The sequence below is a fragment of the Stegostoma tigrinum genome, chromosome 7, assembly GCF_030684315.1.
Source record: "Stegostoma tigrinum isolate sSteTig4 chromosome 7, sSteTig4.hap1, whole genome shotgun sequence".
In the NCBI taxonomy this organism is placed as follows: Eukaryota; Metazoa; Chordata; class Chondrichthyes; order Orectolobiformes; family Stegostomatidae; genus Stegostoma; species Stegostoma tigrinum.
This window is the reverse complement of record NC_081360.1, coordinates 3,006,100-3,024,763: the sequence shown is the minus strand read 5'-3', so window position 1 is coordinate 3,024,763 and position 18,664 is coordinate 3,006,100. Positions and strand designations below refer to the sequence as shown.

Here is an 18,664-nt window from a genome sequence, read left to right as displayed (position 1 = left end):
ATTTAGATACAACACTCAGTCCATCATTGACTGCTCCACTTCTCAAAGTTGTTCTCTTATTTGCTGTGCCTGAAGTTAATTTCCTGATCTTTTCCATACTTTCTATTGTAGTAATTGTTGTGGAAACATTAACCTGCGCTGAGCCCTTTTCCCAGCTTTAAATTTTTCCATAACTTTTCATGCAACTGAAACCAATCCCCATGATTTAGTTTGAAGTGCTATCCAAAGATCCTAGTTGTTCGAATTATGAGGACTTTAGTCCCAACAAGATTTGGATGGAGCCAGTCCGCTTTTATAGCAGTTGCATTCTTCCCCATTATCACCAATTCAGAGAGATTGTCATTCAAGAGGGACAGTTTTGGACCCGAGGGGACAAACTCACCATAAGGAGTCACCTTTTTAAGACTGGGATGTGGAGGAATTCCTTCTCTAAGCGGGTGCTGAATCTATATAATTCTTTCTGGATCTTGCAGTCATTCTTATTTTATACATTTCTGTCCTATTTTCCACCCTGCCATTCATCCTTCCGTAATTGTATGGTCCTTTTATGTTTAGTATCATCTTTGAAAATTAATCACAGGTGACATGTCCTCCCCTCCGTCTTTTCCTAACATCCTGTCCTCTTTCAATGTCGTCAATCCTTTTAATGTTCAGTTTCCAATCTGTCATCCTGTAACAATACCTACAAAATAATGACTCAAACACATTTATTTGCTTGGAACATTTTATTCTTGTTCTGTTCTGTTCGTTCTGAAGTATTCCCTTAAATATTTGTCACTGTATCTCAACTGATTTAACTCTAACCTAATTTGCTACTTCACTTTTATGGATTCCGTGCCCGCTTGACTGCCCTCATTTTAGTTTAAAATGTAAGTCTGATACTCGCTGCACTCCACTCCCTGAAAATGGTTGTAAAATTCCATCATATTACAATCACTGCTACCACAGAGTTTTAATTAATCCACTGTCATTGCATGACACCATGTCCAGTATAGCTGTAAGGTTGGCTCCAAAACATGAAGACACTATCTCGGAAGCCCCATCAAGTCTGTCTGCCTGTCTGCCTATCTGCCTTTTTCACACTATTTGCAAATGAAACCCCTCACTTTCCTCAAAACTGGCACCCCACAAATATGAACCCATTGTTCCCCACCAGGCTTTTGATGCACACATGCATTGCTTGCTCCTTAATTTGACATTTGGGGAGTGGGCAGGTTATATGAAGCTGGCATGAGGGCTCACCATTCCTTGCTTCTGCTCACAGCATAAGAGGAAAGCATTTGATCCACAGTGTCTACGCCAGCTCTCTAGATGAGGCTGAATCCCTCACTGCTCTTCGCACATAATTGCCCATTTTTTAAAAAGGGTTTGGTTGAATCTAACAATGCATTCCAATCCCACTTGCAGTGGGGGGGGGAAAAAAAATTCACCCCCTCCTGCCCCCTTGTCGGCATTGCTTCTTTTGTTAATCACATCAAACTGGTGTCCTCTGCTTCTCAATTTTGCCAACACAGTGTCACTGTCTCACTGTCTAATCTGTTCAAACATCTTATGATTCTGAACACCTGAATCAAAACTCGTCTTACCTTTCCCTTCTCCTGGATGAAAAGCCTTATACCACCAATAAAAATAATGCTGCAGATTGTGAAATTCTGAAACAGAACACAGGAGGCTTGAAATTTTAACTATATTTTCTCACCAAATGCTGCCAGACCTGCTGTGTTTCTCTAGCATTTTCTGTTTGTCTGGAATCTCCAATCTATGCACATAACTGACGCAACTTATTCCTGGAGTAATTCTTGGGATTGTTTTCCGGATGCTCTCTATTGCTTTTTACCTCCTCTTAAAATGTTGTGCTCAAGTCTCCATGAAATGGCCCAGTTTGGGCTGAATCTATCGTAATTCAGCCTTTGAATTGTTTGCTGCAACACCGTTCACTAAGCACTCTGTGATGGTGTACAGAAGTCTGATCAAGGTGACAGTGTGGCCAAACCAAAAGCTCAGTCCAAGCAGAGGCAGATGATTCATTTTGTTGAATGCCTTTTTCTGGTGAAGGGAGAGAAATATGCTTGATAGGCTTGCCCTTTGAGAATAACGGATCACACCTGTGACCAGGTGGATGTTGCCATGGGCGCTCTGGCCCAGGACGGTGTAGGATTGGTCTGGGCAGATCATATCTTTGAGCACAGTGTCCAGGCGAATAGAAAGTGTCCTGGCAAAAATTTTGTACTGCATGTTGAGGAAGAGAACAGGACACAAATTCTTCACCAAACCCTTCTTAGGCATCAGAGTGATGATGGCTCTATGCATAGAAAGGGGCATCTTTCCAGTTGTGATACATGCCTCTAGAATTCCTGCATAGTCATCCCCAATATACCCTGAAGAATCCTACAGTCAGTACACCAGCCTATGGGCAGATGGTCGAGAGCACCAGTCAACTCAACCACACTTAGAGAGGTGTCGAGTTTCTCGACACACTTGAGATTGACTTATGGCATGTCCTCCCGCAGAACTCTGCGAGCTTTATTGCTGGACAAATCTGGAGAGACTAAGCCATATTGTAGTACCTCATTTGGGGCTTGTTGCTCCCTGGATCTAAGACAAAGGATCTGTTCAAGGGCTAGGAGCTCAAGGAGTTGCTGGCATTATTTTTTCAGCGTGTAGAAGAGTGGGGAGCCATGGCCTAGATCCCAAAGGAACTGGACTGGCCATCTCAAACACGCATTTGGGACCCAATGAGGTGCAGGTCCCAGATGACGGCCTGCCCCTCTTTGTACACCTCCTGCATGGTTGTTTTGACATCAGGCTCACTGAGACGTGACTCTTAAAATTCTAAGATTCATAATCATTTGAAAGAAGAAATGTCTTCTCACCCCAGTCCTAAGTGACAGATACATTACCCAGGGAATGTGAGCCCAGATCTAGAGACTACAGCCGGGGTGGAGAATGTCCCTCACAGCTCCTCTCTCAAATTGTCTCATGTCAGGCTTTTCAAAGAGCAGACATGTGAAATGAGAGATACTGACAGAAGGAGAGTTGGAGAGTGTTAAAGAGGGTGAGTTGGACACGGAGACCAAGACAGACATTTAGAGACACATTTTTAGGAAGACACTGAAAGGACCTATTTTCTGTTTGACATGGCTGCTAACTGACAGAAAGGGAAAGAAAACAACAACCATTTAAGCAGAGCCTTTCACCACCTCAGGGCAACGGAAGCAGCATTAGACCCGATAAAGTCCTTTCAAATTTGCAAAATTGACAGTTGTAAGCTAATGAGAGAGAGCAATTTTAACAAATACACTGATTTGACAGATAAAGCTGATAGTCTCCTAGGGCATTATATCCTAGAAATGCATAACTACCCTGGTACTGACAATTAGTCACTGGATCTGAAAAGTTAACTCTGTTTCTCTGTGGAGATGCTGCTAGGCCTGCTGAATTTCTTAACTATTTCCTGCTTTTGTTTTGGATTTCCACAGTTTTTCGTTTGGTGTTAACCTAAATAATGTTTGGGACAAAGTGGATGACCTACAAACTTCAAAAATGAGTCAGATGTGCTATCACCATGGCAAATTAGCAGAGTAGACCTTCCATTTCCTGGCTGTGAATGGGGGTGTAGTGATTAAGGTACTAAATACAAATCATGAGACCCAGCAGGGAAAGCCACAGCATGCTATCGTAGTTTTTCTCAATGACACAGCTTTTGTGTTTTCATTTTATGATTATATTTCTTGCAGATCGGTTTCTACATCTCCAAAGTTTTAACGCTTGCAAGAACACGATTTGGCCCATGTCATTGGAGGTCATCAAAACTCCATCTATTCTGGACGCAGGTTCCAGTATTTGGTCTGTAGCCTTGTGCGCCCTGACATTTTGAGGGCAAATGTCAATTAACTTATCCCTGTAACCTCAAATGACACAACAGATGGGGTTGAAGTTTGAGATGGTAAAACTGTGTTAATACTCCCTGAAGAAACTCCTCCTCATTTTCACCCACAGAAGACACCCACAGACACTTCCCTGAGAGTAACAGAGACCTCAGGATTATAACTGTTCATGTGCTTCACATTGACTCTCTGTCCCCACACACAAGTTTTTGTGACAGAAGGCAGTTATAGGTTGATGTCAGGAGACTTCTGCAGGCAGTGAGAGTCATTACCTTGAGCTGGGACATGAAATGGACGGTGAGCTGAAATAGTCCTACAAGCTATTCACATGCAACTTTCAATTTCTAATACTCACCAATCCAATCACTGCAGCTCCTGGGAATCTGACAGGACGGCACCTGGCAGACACCCCTCACTGAAAATAACTGACACGTGGCAAACTGTCAACATTTTTGTGTCACATCTCTTTCTGCTTCTATCCCTCTCTCACCTTCCGATCACTCTGACTGCCCAGGTTCAAGGTCAGTGAGCTGCTTGGTACAAACATCGACAGATTGTGAAGTCAATCTTTACTTGGAAAGCAGTGCCAAAGAATGTAAGACACAGGGCAATGAGAAGTGATGGCTTGCACCCATCTGGGTAAAGAGACACCAGAATCGCCTTTTCCTGATTCTTCCTGATACTGGTTCCAGGAAAGTACACACTGGCACTGGGGTAGCTGGCAATGTCCTCATAAGATAATGTGTCTGACGGACCAATCAGGGGAGAGGTAACGCAACTTCATCCATTCCTGGATCGGGTGCATTTTTCAAATGTTGTCCTGTCCCTTCACAAACTGCGCTGATCACAGCTGGTCATAGAGATCTCCAGCACCGAGGCGGGTGGGGGGGATCCCTTCAGGTCTGCACAAGTTGAACTCAAGACCTTGTGTGTGCTACTTTCATTTCCCAGCACTTGGATCACAGCCTCACCAAGGTTGGCAATGCAAGTTTACATTTAATTGCATCTAAACGCTGATGAAGGTTTCTGCTTGTTCCACCCTGACAGGCAGTGACTTGCATTTTCTCACCATTGGCAATCTGGGAGAAATGCTTAATGTTATAATAAAGATGTGTAGCTCGGCAAGTGGCTGGAGTTGTTGGTTTGCTGAGCTGACTGGGTTTTGTGCAAACATTTTCATCCACTGCTAGGTAATATCATCGGTACTGTCTAGCCTCCATTGAACTGCTGTTGTTTTGTTCTGTTCTGAATTCATATGGTCCAGCCTGTCAAGGTGAGTAGTTCTGTGAGTTCAGTTCAGCTACATAATGGTATGTATATGGGGTCTATTTCAACACTTTTGTTTGATACCAGTGGGTGAAAACCAGGCATCCAGGAACTCTCATGTTTTGACTTTATTTTGCTTGTTTTAGTATTGTTACATTTTCCCAGTTAAACTGATGTCCTTATTTGTTGGCGTGAATACAAACGAGGGTGAGTTGGTTATGCCGTTTTGTTACAAGTTGGTGTTCATGTGCCCTGGTGGCAAGTTTCCTGCCTGTCTGTCCCACATACTGCTTCTTGCAGTTGTTGTTTTAATGTCCACCCGAACATTGTTTGGGACAACATAGTTTATCTGCTGTCTCCACAGCTTCCATCTTGCTCCTGTGAATCAGTCAGAAATGCTGACATCATGATTAATTAGCAGAACAAAACTCTCATTCCCTAGCAGCAAATCACACCAGGGCTGCAGTGGTGAAAAATGCTAGATCGTAAACACTAGACTACCAGGGAGGGCGCACTCATGTCTCTTCTCAGTGACATTTGATTTGCTGTCATTTTGCCTGCATGTCATTATCTCCCTGTCATCAAGTCTTTGCAGCATGGAAGAGGACCCATCATGTCAGTGTAGCTCATCAAACAGTCATCTTTTCTAGTCCCTGTTTCCAGTGCTTGGCCCATAGCCCTGTGTGTTTTGATGTTTCAAGTGCTAATGTGAATGAGATTGTCCCTGTGATCTCAAGTGACACAACTATTCATCATATTTTCTCTTTCCTGGCTCCACACAGTCAGACAGGGACAAGCAGCAGGATTTGACCCTGTACTCTCCAGTCCGCCACTGCAGTTTCAATCAGTGGCTTCCTGGATGCAAGATCCTCCAACCTGGGTGAAACCTCCTAATATAATGGTCACAGGCTCAGGAAAACAGAGATTATATTCCATTCAATAACCTTCAAAGCAGCAATGACACAGTCTCCGAGGAAGTGAAACTTTCTCCAAGTTTCTGTCAGAAAACTTCAGCTGATACAGCTGGCTCCTTGTGTATGGTTCTTCTCATGTGAAAGTGGCAAATCTTTTTGTTTAATTTGGTATCAACTGCAGGAGGCTATTCCTGTCTTTAGAATATTTAAATCAAACTCCTGTCTCTAAAATTAAAAATGTCAAAAGGTGTTAGCACACTGAACAAACAGAGCGCTGATAGTGTTGAGTCTGATTTGGCAGACAGGTGAGCACTTCTTACCATTTGTAACAGAAATATGAATGGGTTTATTGAAGGAAATGCCCAGATATATTCACCATCTGACTGAGTGGCTGGTACTGACTCAGCTGCTTAACAGAAGGCAACAGCATGAAAATACTAATGCTCAAGTTTGAATCTCGAAACTAGTGCTGAAAATAGGTTGCAATATTATGAAGGAATAACTGCTACGAAGTGGAAGATGTAAACTGTGTTATTTGTAATTGGGAGGAATGAACTGGAACCTTGGGATTTCCTAGGCTGCCTTGAAATTGAGGTTCCAGGTGGATTTGGCCAAGTGTGAAATGGGAAACTAAAGTGAGCATTAGGCAGGCCTGGCTAGCTCAGTCAGCACAGCATGAAATTGTGGGCTCGAGGCCCAATGTTGGGCACCTTCATTTTTGAATATCACTTTCCAAGGTGAAGCCTAGCTCTTCATTCCTTTTAGCAGTGTCAACGTCTTTTTCCAGCTGGTTTTGTTCAGATACCAGTTTCCTGGTTCCTGGGTGAAAACTATATCACAGCTTTATTGGAAGTGTCGAGGATAAGTATGTAAATGCAACCGAAAGCACACTGAATGGTCGCACTTTCAAAGGGGCAAGTTTCACTCCGATCCTGTATTGACATCAGAGTCTCAGAATGAAAATGGCCAGTTCCTGGGAGTGCTGACAGTGGCAGCTGCATGTCGTAATGGAGGCAAACCAGAATTAACTGATTCAGAAGGTTCCATTTGGAACATCAGGGAACTCTCCCTGAATATTCCCCAATTTACAAGGAAAGATTATATTATTGTGTGACTCAAGCTGTCATACAGTTGCCAACATTAAGGTGAGCTCTGAAAGGCAGAATAAAGCCATATTATAACTGAAACCAAGGAATTCTGGTTTCTCTGCTTCTAGGATAGATGTTGTGAAGCTTGAAAGTGTTCAGAAAAAACTTAAGGTTGTTGCCAGGGTTGGAAGTTTCAAGCTTTAGGGAGTAGCTGATTATGCAGTGGCTATTTTCTCTGGAGCATCAGGGGCTGTGGGGAGACCATTGTAGGGCTGTATAAAATCATGAGGTGCATGGATAAGGTAGAGAGGCAAGGTCTTTTCCTGGGGGTGGGCGTGTCTAAATTTAGAGGAGATAGGTTTAAAAGGGACCTAAAGGGCAACAGTTCATCCAGATGGTTCTGCTTGTATGAAATGAGCTGCCGGAGGTACTGGTGGAGGCTGGTACAATTGCAACATTGAAAAGGCATCTGCATGGGCATATGAATTAGAAGTGTTCAGATGGATATGGGTCAATTGCCAACAAATGGGTCAGGATCTATCAAGGATATGTGGTCAGTGTAGACGAGTTTGACTTTTTCCATGCTGTACATCTTTATGTATCTAAATGACAGGCTACAAACTACACTGTATCAGTTTTGTCTTTTTTTTTCCACTGCCTCTGTGATACAGAGTAGAGAAAGGCAAGGCACGTTCAACTGTAGTGAAAATAAAAGAACTTCCCTTCTCAATCAGTCAACAAAAAGAGACAGGAAGGTGATTCAGCCACTAGAGGTTTTCACAATTAGAACAAAGATCGATCATGTGCTGTTTGCACCTTATTGACATCTATGATAGCTTTTTAGGTTCTTTATGATATGTTTAGAAACTGCCTTTTGTGCACGTCTAAATGAGCACGGTGGAATTTAGTATGATCTGATGAGTCCCTTTTCTTCATTTTGCACATAGCTTCACACTGACTTGGAAACCCCTGTGACATTTGCTGTCAGCCAAGCGCGGAAGGCTTTGCCAAACAATTCATGGCTAATTAGAAAGACAAAAAGTGAAAACAACTGAGATAAGGCAGCTTTTACCTGCAATTTTGTTAGAATATCCTGATTGATTTTATTGTCACGTGTCCTGAAACACAGTGAAGCACTTTGCTTACAATGACCTGTCTGTACTACTTGTAAACAAAGGATGTGCAGATCAAAAAGACTCAACGAGGCATTCAGGTTATATCACACAGGGCATATTCTAGGTGAGATCAATGCTAGTAGGATTAGTGTCATACGAGGCTAGAGTCCATTTCATCAGTTTAATATCGGCCAGACAGAAGTTGTTCCTGAACCGGACCATGCATGTGTTCAAGTTTCTGAATCTTCTACCTGACGGAGGAGGTTGTAGGAGATCATTACTGGGGTGCGATGGCTCTTTGTTGGCAGAGTGATCTGCAGTTCTCTGATTCTAAATCAGCTCATCTGTACAGAAGATGATTTCTCCTTTTTCAAAGGCAATGCAGGCATACAAATTCTAAGAATGTTACATGGTATCATCTGGTACATGCTTCGCTTGTGCATTTTCCATGTAGCCCCATAATGATCATGTTAACCTTCTGGGCGAAGTGTATTCTGTTTTGAACAATGAGGAATATATTCCAACATGAATTTCTAAATTCCAGAAAGGCTGTGCAAGTCACATTTCCCTTTATTGCAGTGTAACTGAATATATATTCTCACAGACACATTACATTTGTTGTGAAGCTGGACGAACACAACAGGCCAAGCAGCATCAGAGGAGCAGAAAAGTTGACGTTTCGGGTTGAGACCCTTCTTCTGACTTACCTGCTCCTCTGAACCTGCTTGGCCTGCTGTGTTCATCCATAGAGGATGTTTGCTGCTTTTTGTGAGTGAAGCTGCCACAGCTCGGCTCAGGACGCTTGAAGGCTCAGTACTCCTGCCACCTTTTCAGGATCTATCTGGTGCCCTGTCCTGCGCCTCCAGACGCAAGTCCCTAGGACAGGATGAACTGACTGGAGTTCTTCAGGGGGTCTGGACGTCCTGGAAGGCCCAGGGGTGTGTCCTACAGCTGGAGAGGTGCCCCTTTCATTGTGCTGCTGCCAAAGAAAATCTCTTTTAAACTTGCATCCGATCTCCCTCCTCAGCACAGATCATTAAATCTTCACCAGGACGCTGGATTCTCATCTGGCATCCGTTCTGGTCCACGTGGTTTGCCCTGACCAGTTGTACATGGTCCTGGACTGGAGCATTTACGACAATGTCCACCTGGTCCCGGATATCATCCATTTTTGCCAAAGTACTGGTCTCTTGATCAGGAGAAGGCATTTGATAGGGTCTATCATGTGTATCTGTTTGGGACTCTGGGGGCTGTTCAGCTTGGGGATGCGGTCTGTTGCTTGGATCAGACTATTGAACACTGCTGCAGAATGTCTGGTTAAAGCTAATGGGTCCCTGACGGTGCCCCTTCGCTTCTGGGAAGGAGAAAGTCATGGCTGCACCTTGTGCGTCCCGCTGTATTTCCTGTGCATGGAGGCTTTTCTGTGCAGCTTGCACACGGATTGGTTCTGCGCAGGCCGGGCACGGACAAAGTCCTTTTCAGATTATGCTGAAAACGTGTTCCACATGTGATCTGGGAAGGATGCGTGATTGCCAGGCAGTGTATTCAGCGGTGTTTTTCACCCGACCCCTCAGAACAGAATAAAGTCGCTTCTACTGTTCTCAACCCAACACTCAAGAAGCTTGACACCATCCAGGACAAAGCAGCCTGCTTGATTGGCACTACATCCACAAGCATTCACTCCCTCCACCACCGATGCTCAGTGGCAGCAGTGTGTACTATCTACAAGATGCACTGCAGAAATTCACCAAAGATGTTCAGACAGCACCTTCCAAACCCTTGACCACTTCTATCTGGGAGGATTAGGGCAGCAAATATCTGGGAGTACCACCCTCTCCAACTTCTCCTCCAAGTCACTCACTGCCCTGACTTGGAAATATATCGCTATTCCTTCACTGTTGCTGGGTCAAAATCCTGGAATTCACTGCACCATATCATTGTGTGTCAACCCGCTGCAGCAGTTCAAGAAGGCAGCCCACCACCACCTTCTCGAGGGCAACTAGGGATAAGCAAAATATGCTGGCCAGCCAGCAACACCCATGTCCTATGAATGAATGGGGGGGGTGGGGAGAACCCAAAGTCAAGTCTCTTCTAGCTATGTCATCAAACACAGAGTAAAGTTCTCTTCTCTCCAAACTGTTTATGCATCTGAGTGCATCTGGTGTCTCAGGCAGGTCACTGGTGTGTAAGTTGATGAAATGCCACCCTTTTCTGATCTGACCACGCCATTGCACAGGGAGCAATGGAGGGTGCCCATGAGATGTTATTGGGATAAGATCCCATTGATTTCTATAAATTAATGTCCTTTATCTGCCTACGCATAGGTATGCAGACACTGCGTTAAGCTTCCTGCCTGAATAGAATTAGAGTTAAACTGTGCAAATCTTTATCTTCCTGCACGGGGGTATGTGGAAACTCTCAGTTAAGTGAGGACCATTTGTAAAGGTGTGAGACTTCTGTAGTATGTAACTTGTGTCTCTGACAAAGGGGCCAGGGCATTGACTTCTGTTCTAGCCAGACACTTCAGCGGCTTGAAATTACATTCTGTCACTTTGGCAACTTGAAATCGCCTCCTATATCATTAGCAGTCACTTCGCGAACGGTCGATACTATATCCTGGTCTTGTTAAGTTTTTGATGTAATAACTGTCTTTGTATGTTGTAGTAATTGCTTTATGTATTATGCACTTGGTAAAGTATAAAAAGCGGGGACTGTCCGCTGCTCGGGGAGAATTGCTTAAGAGACTTTGCACTCTATGTCAGGTTGAGTACAGTGATTCTCCACAGCTTGTGCTTGCTTTGTAATAAAGGATTTGTGGTTTTCTAAACAGGTCAGTGCCTTGTTGTTATTGCATCAAATCCTTCAGGGTCTCCAAAAACGAACCTGACATTTGGTGTTGCGAGCAGGATTCCAACGTGTACAGCAGTCTCACATGGAGGGCTGAATAAGTGATCGTTCGAGTGTCGGTGGAGTAAGACAGAGGGGCCCGCAAGGTACGATTCACCTTTTGGTCTCTCTCACTAACCTGCCACCTGTGCGACCCCCCCCCCCCCCCGTTCCTGCGTGGCTCTGTACTGACGGAACTCCGAGACCACTCACAGTCTTGAACACTGCTAAATCCTAACGCCTGGAGATTCGAGTCCCCAGGTTAGTAAAGAAAAATATCCAGGAGGTTAGAGTCCCCCGGTGGCCAGGGTTAGAGTCCCTGGTCAGGTAAATGGGGGGGGGGGGAGAAATGTCTGGGAGGTTAGTCCCTAGGTCAGATAACTGGGAAAAGGGTTAGTGTAAGATTGGGAAGGTACAACAAGTGTCCAGACATAGACAGACACTAACTATTCTATACCTGTCTCAACCATCCTGCCTTAGACAGGTTGTTAGGAGGGGAGATCCCTAACGTGAAGGTCCCTGACGTGAAGGTCAGGACCCTGAAATGGGTGTTGAGACTAAGGACACTGGTGCAGTGTATAAAAACAAGTAAAAAGTGAAAGCGCTGGATAAGTCGGGTGTCGAACCCCTTTACGTTGGTTATGCCGGGATGACCCCGAAAATGAAGTACAGTACAGACGGCTGTTGGAATGCCTTTAAAAAAAATTGGGAATTGAGAATTGGCCACTAGGGGGAAAGTGGGATGTAGATCTATGCACCAAAGCAGAAGAGGCACTGGAAAGGGTTAACGTCCTTCTGGAGAAGGGGAGCTGAGGAGCGGACTGAAAAATCGAAACTGGCTAGTTGGGTGGATAATGCACATAGCAGAGGGATCAGTGCCTGTGATAATGAGGAGAAACCTAAAACGGGAGGTTTTAAAACTGCAGTGTGAGGATCCTGAGATGAATGAAAGGGAAAGTTAAACAAGAAAGGCAGGAGAGAGAGAAAAACGATACAAAGAACGGGGACGAGAGCGGCAGGCCGCGTTGACAAAACAAAAAAAAGTTGGAGGTACCCCCTGACACATCCGGCATGCTGATGTTGCTCCAAATTAATGATACGGATGAACAAGACGAGGAGGACTGGGGAAGGTACCCCTCTGCCCTAATCGGGACCACTACCCCCTTCACAACCCTACCTGTCCTTAGCCAACCTACATCTGCAGGCACCCCAACACTGCCATCAGCCCCCAGCAATCGCCCGTAGCCCTATCGCTGCCACCGTACGCTGACCAAACCAAACCTCCTATAGAATCTCCAAGTCCTTCAGTAGTCAGCCCACATGAATCCCCTGGCAAACCCGTGGCTTGTACAGACCCTATCTCCTGTTGTACTAGGTCTAAAACTAAACAAACAGGAAATAACAGAACCGAGATAATGGGAACTGTAGATGCTGGAGAATCCAAGATAACAAAGTGTGGAGCTGGATGAACACAGCAGGCCAAGCAGCATCTCAGTACAAAAGCTGACGTTTCGGGCCTAGACCCTTCATCAGAAAAACAAATTAATTCATCAGAATACAGAACAAACTGTTAGTGGACAAAAGGAGGGACGGCAGGATTCTTTTAAAACCCACAAGGGAAGCCCGGGAAAACATAAGTCCTGTGTACAGTTCACTCGACCTTCTAGCACCTGTTTAATCTTCCCTAGCGATTCTACAAGTAGCGACGAGTATGATAGTCCTGACTCACGGCAGAGGATAGCGAACCTGAGGATAACTGTCCCCTAAAGAAGGACCCCTATAAGAAAAATCACCGACAATTTCCTAAATGCACGGTCCCTCACCCAAACCCAACACACAAGTCGTTCAAAATACAATGCAGGTCTGTACCCGTCGGAAGCCGCAAGAGATGTGTTTAATTATGTCAAGGGCCCCGATCGAAAGACTAACCCAAAAGATTTTCTAGATTACATCCTGGGCACTATTCAAATGCACCAAACCACCGCCCAAGACCTCTTCAGCCTGTGCTGCATCTGTGCTGTGCTCTCCAGCCCTCAGGGTCAGTCCCGGGAACTTGACTTCCCTCAACCCTATCTGTGACTTCTTAGGGTTTACCTTCAACCCACTCTTGCACAGGAGTTGTAACAACTCACTACCTAGGGGGCCATGTTCCTCACTATTGTCTGTGAATAACAGGATGTCGTCCACGTACTGTACAAGCCTGTGTGGCTCACTGAAATCTCTTCAACAGTCTGTCATACACTGGTGGAAAACGCTGGGGCTATTATGGAAACCCTGTGGCAGACAACTCCACATGTACTGTTGTCCTTTAAAGGTAAATGCAAATTTGTACTGGCCCTCCTGCCGAACGGGGACAGACTGGAAACCATTCAAAATATCCAACACCGTGAAATTCCCAGCCTCCCTGCTTTAAGACAGGAGAGCGCCTTTCCATCAGTGGGACGTGCCATTGTTTTGAAATTCACAACCACTTATCCAGGTAATTGATACTTCTTGAAACTGCTGGCTGCAGTTTCTCCCACAGCTGTGGCTCCGCTGGGTCCTAGGGCCCATGATCCATTCCTTCATTCATCCATTCCAGTTCTGAGGAAGGGTCGCTGGACCTGAAACACACATTCTTTGAAAACAGAGAGTTAATGATTTTTGGGTGTGGTAAATTTTTGGTTAATTTTTTAGCATGTATAATTTGGTCAATCAGTTGTATTTTTCTCCTATAACCAGTGGGAAGGAATCCTGGAGCCATGATTTTCCTGATTGTGCTAGGGTATAATTATTTAACGGACATGGTGTTTGCTGCTGTTTTTTTTAAGAGCAACCTTTATGTTGAACCTTCCAACCACCATTCTGGATCTGTTCAAACAGTGTTTACACTATAATTCTTCAGTAATTGTTGACTGATGGTGATGCCCACACACATCTCCAAGACATCCAACTCTTGCTTGGTAATTTTTAAACCAACTTTTCCCGCCTGCCATTCTCTAAGTTCAGGACACCCTGGCAATGTTAGTGCCCATGCTGCTTCCCTGGTTCAATCTGGCAACGTGTTGTAGCATTTCTACTGTGTTTATCTGATTTGTAAGCTGTTAAATTGATGACTTTCCTTTGTACCGTACAACTTTGTTATGGCAGTGATTGTGTTGCAGGCCTTCGCTGACATCCCCCTCTCCCCTATTCCTCAATAGTGGACAGAGGACTTAGAGCAGGAGTAGGCTGTTCAGTCTTGCAAATGTGCTCTGCCATTCACTAAGATCATGGCTGATCTCATTGTGGTTTCAGCCCTGTTTCTTCCTCTTGTGTATGTGCTGCCATTCTTCAGATATCAAGGACATAACTCGCAGTCAACTACATTGCTTACACACGCACATGCGTCACACTGAAACTGACAAGTTTACAGTAGGACCTTTAAACTTGAATTATAATGACCATTGCCTACTACTACTTGCCTGGACACTGTAGCTCAGGGATTACCCGCTTGTTCCCCGATTCTCCCTGCAATTTATTCCTGATCTCTTCCTGCTCCGCTACTAACTCAGCCGCATTTCTAAGCGAACCCCCAGGTGAGGTCTTAGAACCCCCACATGACTGCCTGCTAAGGAACCAATTTCTAACCTCTCCCCGCCCGGACCTTACTGATGCCCCACTCCCTTCTCCAGATCTTATCCTGTTTGTTGGTGACAGTTCCTCCATATCCCCCTTGGGTACCCCCTCTCTGGATATGCGATTGTCGATGCTGCCTCCACATTAGAATCGGCGACGTTTTGAGCCTCTGGTATCTGCTCAGAAGGCAGAACTTTTTGCCCTCAACCATGCCTGCATTCTAGCTGCAGGGAAGTCGGCAAATATTTATACCGACTCTCAGAATGCCTTTAGAGTCTCGCGCGACTTTGGCCAGTTGTGGTCTTAGCGTGGATTTTTAACATCCTCAGGTACACCCATCCAGAATTCCCTGTATGTTAAAAACACCTCCAAGCAATCCTCCTCCCTAAACAATTGGCTATTATCAAATGCGCTGCCCATGCCTCCGATGATTCTATAGTTACTTGGGGCAATGCTTGGGCTGATCTGGCTGCTAAACAGGCTGCTGCAGACCAAATTTTTATTATACCCTCTATGAACAAGCAGGCGGTAAATCGCATGCCTTCAGACAAGACGGGCATGCCAGATATAGTCACTGTTCAGCAATTACAGGGGATGCCCCTGCTTCTGAAAAGGATATTTGGAAGGCGCATGTTTGTTTGCATTCTGCGTCCTCAAGCCTTTGGGTCACTCCAATCGGCCAAGCGTGCATACCTGATGCTTTGTTACGTACGCTTGTTGATTGTCTGCATTCTGACATCCATCTTGGCAAGGAGGGAATGAGTGGTATTCTGCTCCGTACCTGGTGGCACTCCAGACTGACTGAAGCAGCCCAGTCTCGAAGAGCATCATGTCTTACATGCCAGCAAAACAATGTGGGTCAGGGGGTGAGATGCTCACCAGGAAAAACACCCTTGCCAGGTGGACTGTTTGAATGCATTCAGCTAGATTTTATTGAATTACTGCACGTAAACTGTTATAAGTATTGTCTCGTCATTGTAGATTTATTCAGTAGGTGGATAGAGGCTTTTCTGACGATAAACAACAAAGCCTCAACAGTAGTACAACTATTATTACCTGAAATAATACTTAGGTTTGGAGTGCCATGACAAAATAGTTCGGACAATGGCCCTCACTTTGCAGGAAAGATTAATAAGGAACTGTGTGATGTGTTACACATCCAACAGCAGTTCCACTGTGCCTACCAGCCTGGGTGGCAGGGATAGTGGAAAGAGCTAATGGAACATTCAGAACTAAATGACCAAGTTGACATTGGAGACCGGCCTTAATTGGCTAAAGGTTTTGCCCCTAGCTTTGTACCACATGCGAATAACACCCCACTCTACTACTGGGCTCTTGGAAGCAGTACCAGCCTATGGCCAACCTAGCAGAACACCCTGGGATGTCAATACCAGCCCACTCACCCAAATTGACCTGAATGTGATGGGAGAAGAAATGCAAAGGTACTTCCGGCAACTAACATCATCTTTAAAGTTTCTCCATTCACAAGTGAAGTGCGCCTTCGGACCGCTTCCGCAGGCTTGGAACCAAGACCTCAAGAATCAGGATCGGTCTTCGTGGCCGCAGGTTGGAGATTTTGTACTTGTCTGGGACTGGGCTCGTCCCAAGCTCGGACCAAGGTGGAAAGGACCATATCAAGTGCTTCTTCAAACTCCCACAGCACTTAAAGTTAAAGGACAGAATCACTGGATTCACCTAAGTGACTGCAAATGATGGATTTCCTCATCAGCTTGCAATTGACTATTGGACTGAGTATGATTCTGCCTGTGCATGGCCAGCAGGACAACCTGTTTTTTAGAACACAAATCTAGCTGCACGGGAATCGGACAACACGTTACCTGCTAGCACGGTCTGTAGAAACATTATTTGTGGCAACACCAGCCTCGAACCTTCGTCAGCTTTATGAAGTAGAGTATTCCGGTAAACCTTGCCGAGGGGAGAGGGGAACTTGGACGAGAGGTGTGCAGGGTAAGTGTGTGGAATTGGTAGTTAATGTCCCCTCTGATTGTGTGGACTCTAGACCTAGGTATGGGAAAGAAGGGGCTAACTGTACAAATCCCAACAGCTATCCGTTTTGCTTTAATGGAACTGGGACTTGTGTGCATGCTCTAGTCACTAATCACCCCCAAAATGTTTCCTGGCCCCATCGGTGCCTAAAAAGAAATTGCACCGCTAGAGAAGGACTGTTGAACTGCCCCTGCTTAGAAGCTAAGCCAATAACTGTGACCCCGGGCAAACTTTGGCCTTGTGGGGATTGCAATGGCACCCATGTAGAAACGGACTACGGGTCATTTCTGTTTAACCCTGCAAATTTCCATCCGTATAAGGGTCAGTCCTCCTCGAATAGCTATCAAGGAATGTGAGTCTGTTACCTGCTACCGGGCTAAGAAGGGATTTGTTTTCCTCCTTAACGGGACCTTCACGTCTGCCACTCTGACTTTGCCAGTGCTGTTTGCTGTTGGGACCATTGGGCCCCTCACGGTCCCTTGTACCCAACACGCACAGACTCAACGGCGAACTGTCACACACTTCCTGAGCTGGGAGTTTTATGCTGCATGGCAGAACCCAGTTGCCTTGGGCTCTTCCTTGGGATACAGCTCCCTGGGAACAGTCAGCTTGGGAGGTTCCCCATGGGTGGTGGCCACAAAAAATCAAAATTACCTTGTATGCAGACTCACCACCCTGGGAAACAGCACAATGATGGCATTGGAGGCAGTCAACCAAGAATTAGCTGAACTTCGGCTCTATGCACAACAAACTCGGTATGCAGTGGACTATTAACTGGCTCAGCAAGGAGGAATATGCACTATTATAGGGGACAAGTGCATTACCCATGTTACCAACAAGTCCTATAACATTACCCAGGCTATTCAAGCCATACAGGGGCAGTTGGAATAGTACAGAGAGGGACTCCGACCTGGGGAGGGCTTGTTGGGATGGCTTATGAGCGGTTCTTGGGGCTCATACTTGCTACATGGGTTAGTTGTTCTAGTAGTTATCATAGCTGTCTGCCGTACATTTATGGAATGCCTGAACCCTTGCTGCAGATTTGTTTGACAGGCTGGCAGCTCCCTTCTCGGCCCCGATATAGGTTATCATGAGATGATAAAAGGAAGGAATGAGATGTTATTGGGATAACATCCCACTGATTTCTATATTTCTATAAATTAATGTCCTTTATCTGCCTACGCATAGGTATGCAGACACTGCCTTAAGCTTCCTGCCCGAATAGAACTGAGTTAAACTGTACAAATCTTTATCTTCCTGCATGGGGATATGTGGAAACTGTCTCAAAGTTAAGTGAGGAGCATTTGTAAAGGTGTGAGACTTCTGAAGTGTGTAACTTGTGTCTCTGATAAAGGGGCCAGGGCACTGACTTGTTCAAGCCAGACACTTCGGCAGCTTGAAATTACATTCTGCCACTTCGGCAACTTGAAATCGCCTCCTATCATTAGCAGTCACTTCGTGAATGGTGGATACTATATCCTGGTCTTGTTAAGTTTTTGATGTAATAACTGTCTTGTATAATGTCTTTGTAGTAATTGTTTCATGTATCTTATCATTGTGAGATGTAAAATTGCTTTATGTATTACGCACTTGGTAAAGTATAAAAAGCGGGGACTGTCCGCACTTGGGGAGAATTGCTTAAGAGACTCTGCACTCCATGCCAGGTTGAGTACAGTGATTCTCCACAGCTTGTACTTGCTTTGTAATAAAGCATTTGTGTTTTTCTAAACAGGTCAGTGTTTTGTTATTGCATCAAGTCCATGAGGGTCTCCAAAAACGAACCTGACACCCCCATCATTTAAATCACCCTTTTACCTCTTCTGTTTCTAACTTTTCTTATGGATGCATTTCCAGAGTCTCGGCAGCATCCTTGAAAATATCCTCAGTCCCCTGGACGCAGTACT

The 18,664-nt window shown here is 45.0% G+C and overlaps 1 long non-coding RNA gene across 1 annotated transcript in view; it reads left to right on the top strand.

Moving 5' to 3' along the window:
- Positions 1 to 18,440, top strand: part of LOC125454270 (uncharacterized) — a 31,642-nt gene extending 13,202 nt beyond the window's left edge. The window contains exons 2-3 of the long non-coding RNA XR_007247959.1: positions 11,101 to 11,263; positions 16,045 to 18,440. This is a non-coding gene — a long non-coding RNA (uncharacterized LOC125454270). The remainder of the gene's footprint in view (positions 1 to 11,100; positions 11,264 to 16,044) is intronic.
- Positions 18,441 to 18,664: the final 224 nt, after the last annotated feature.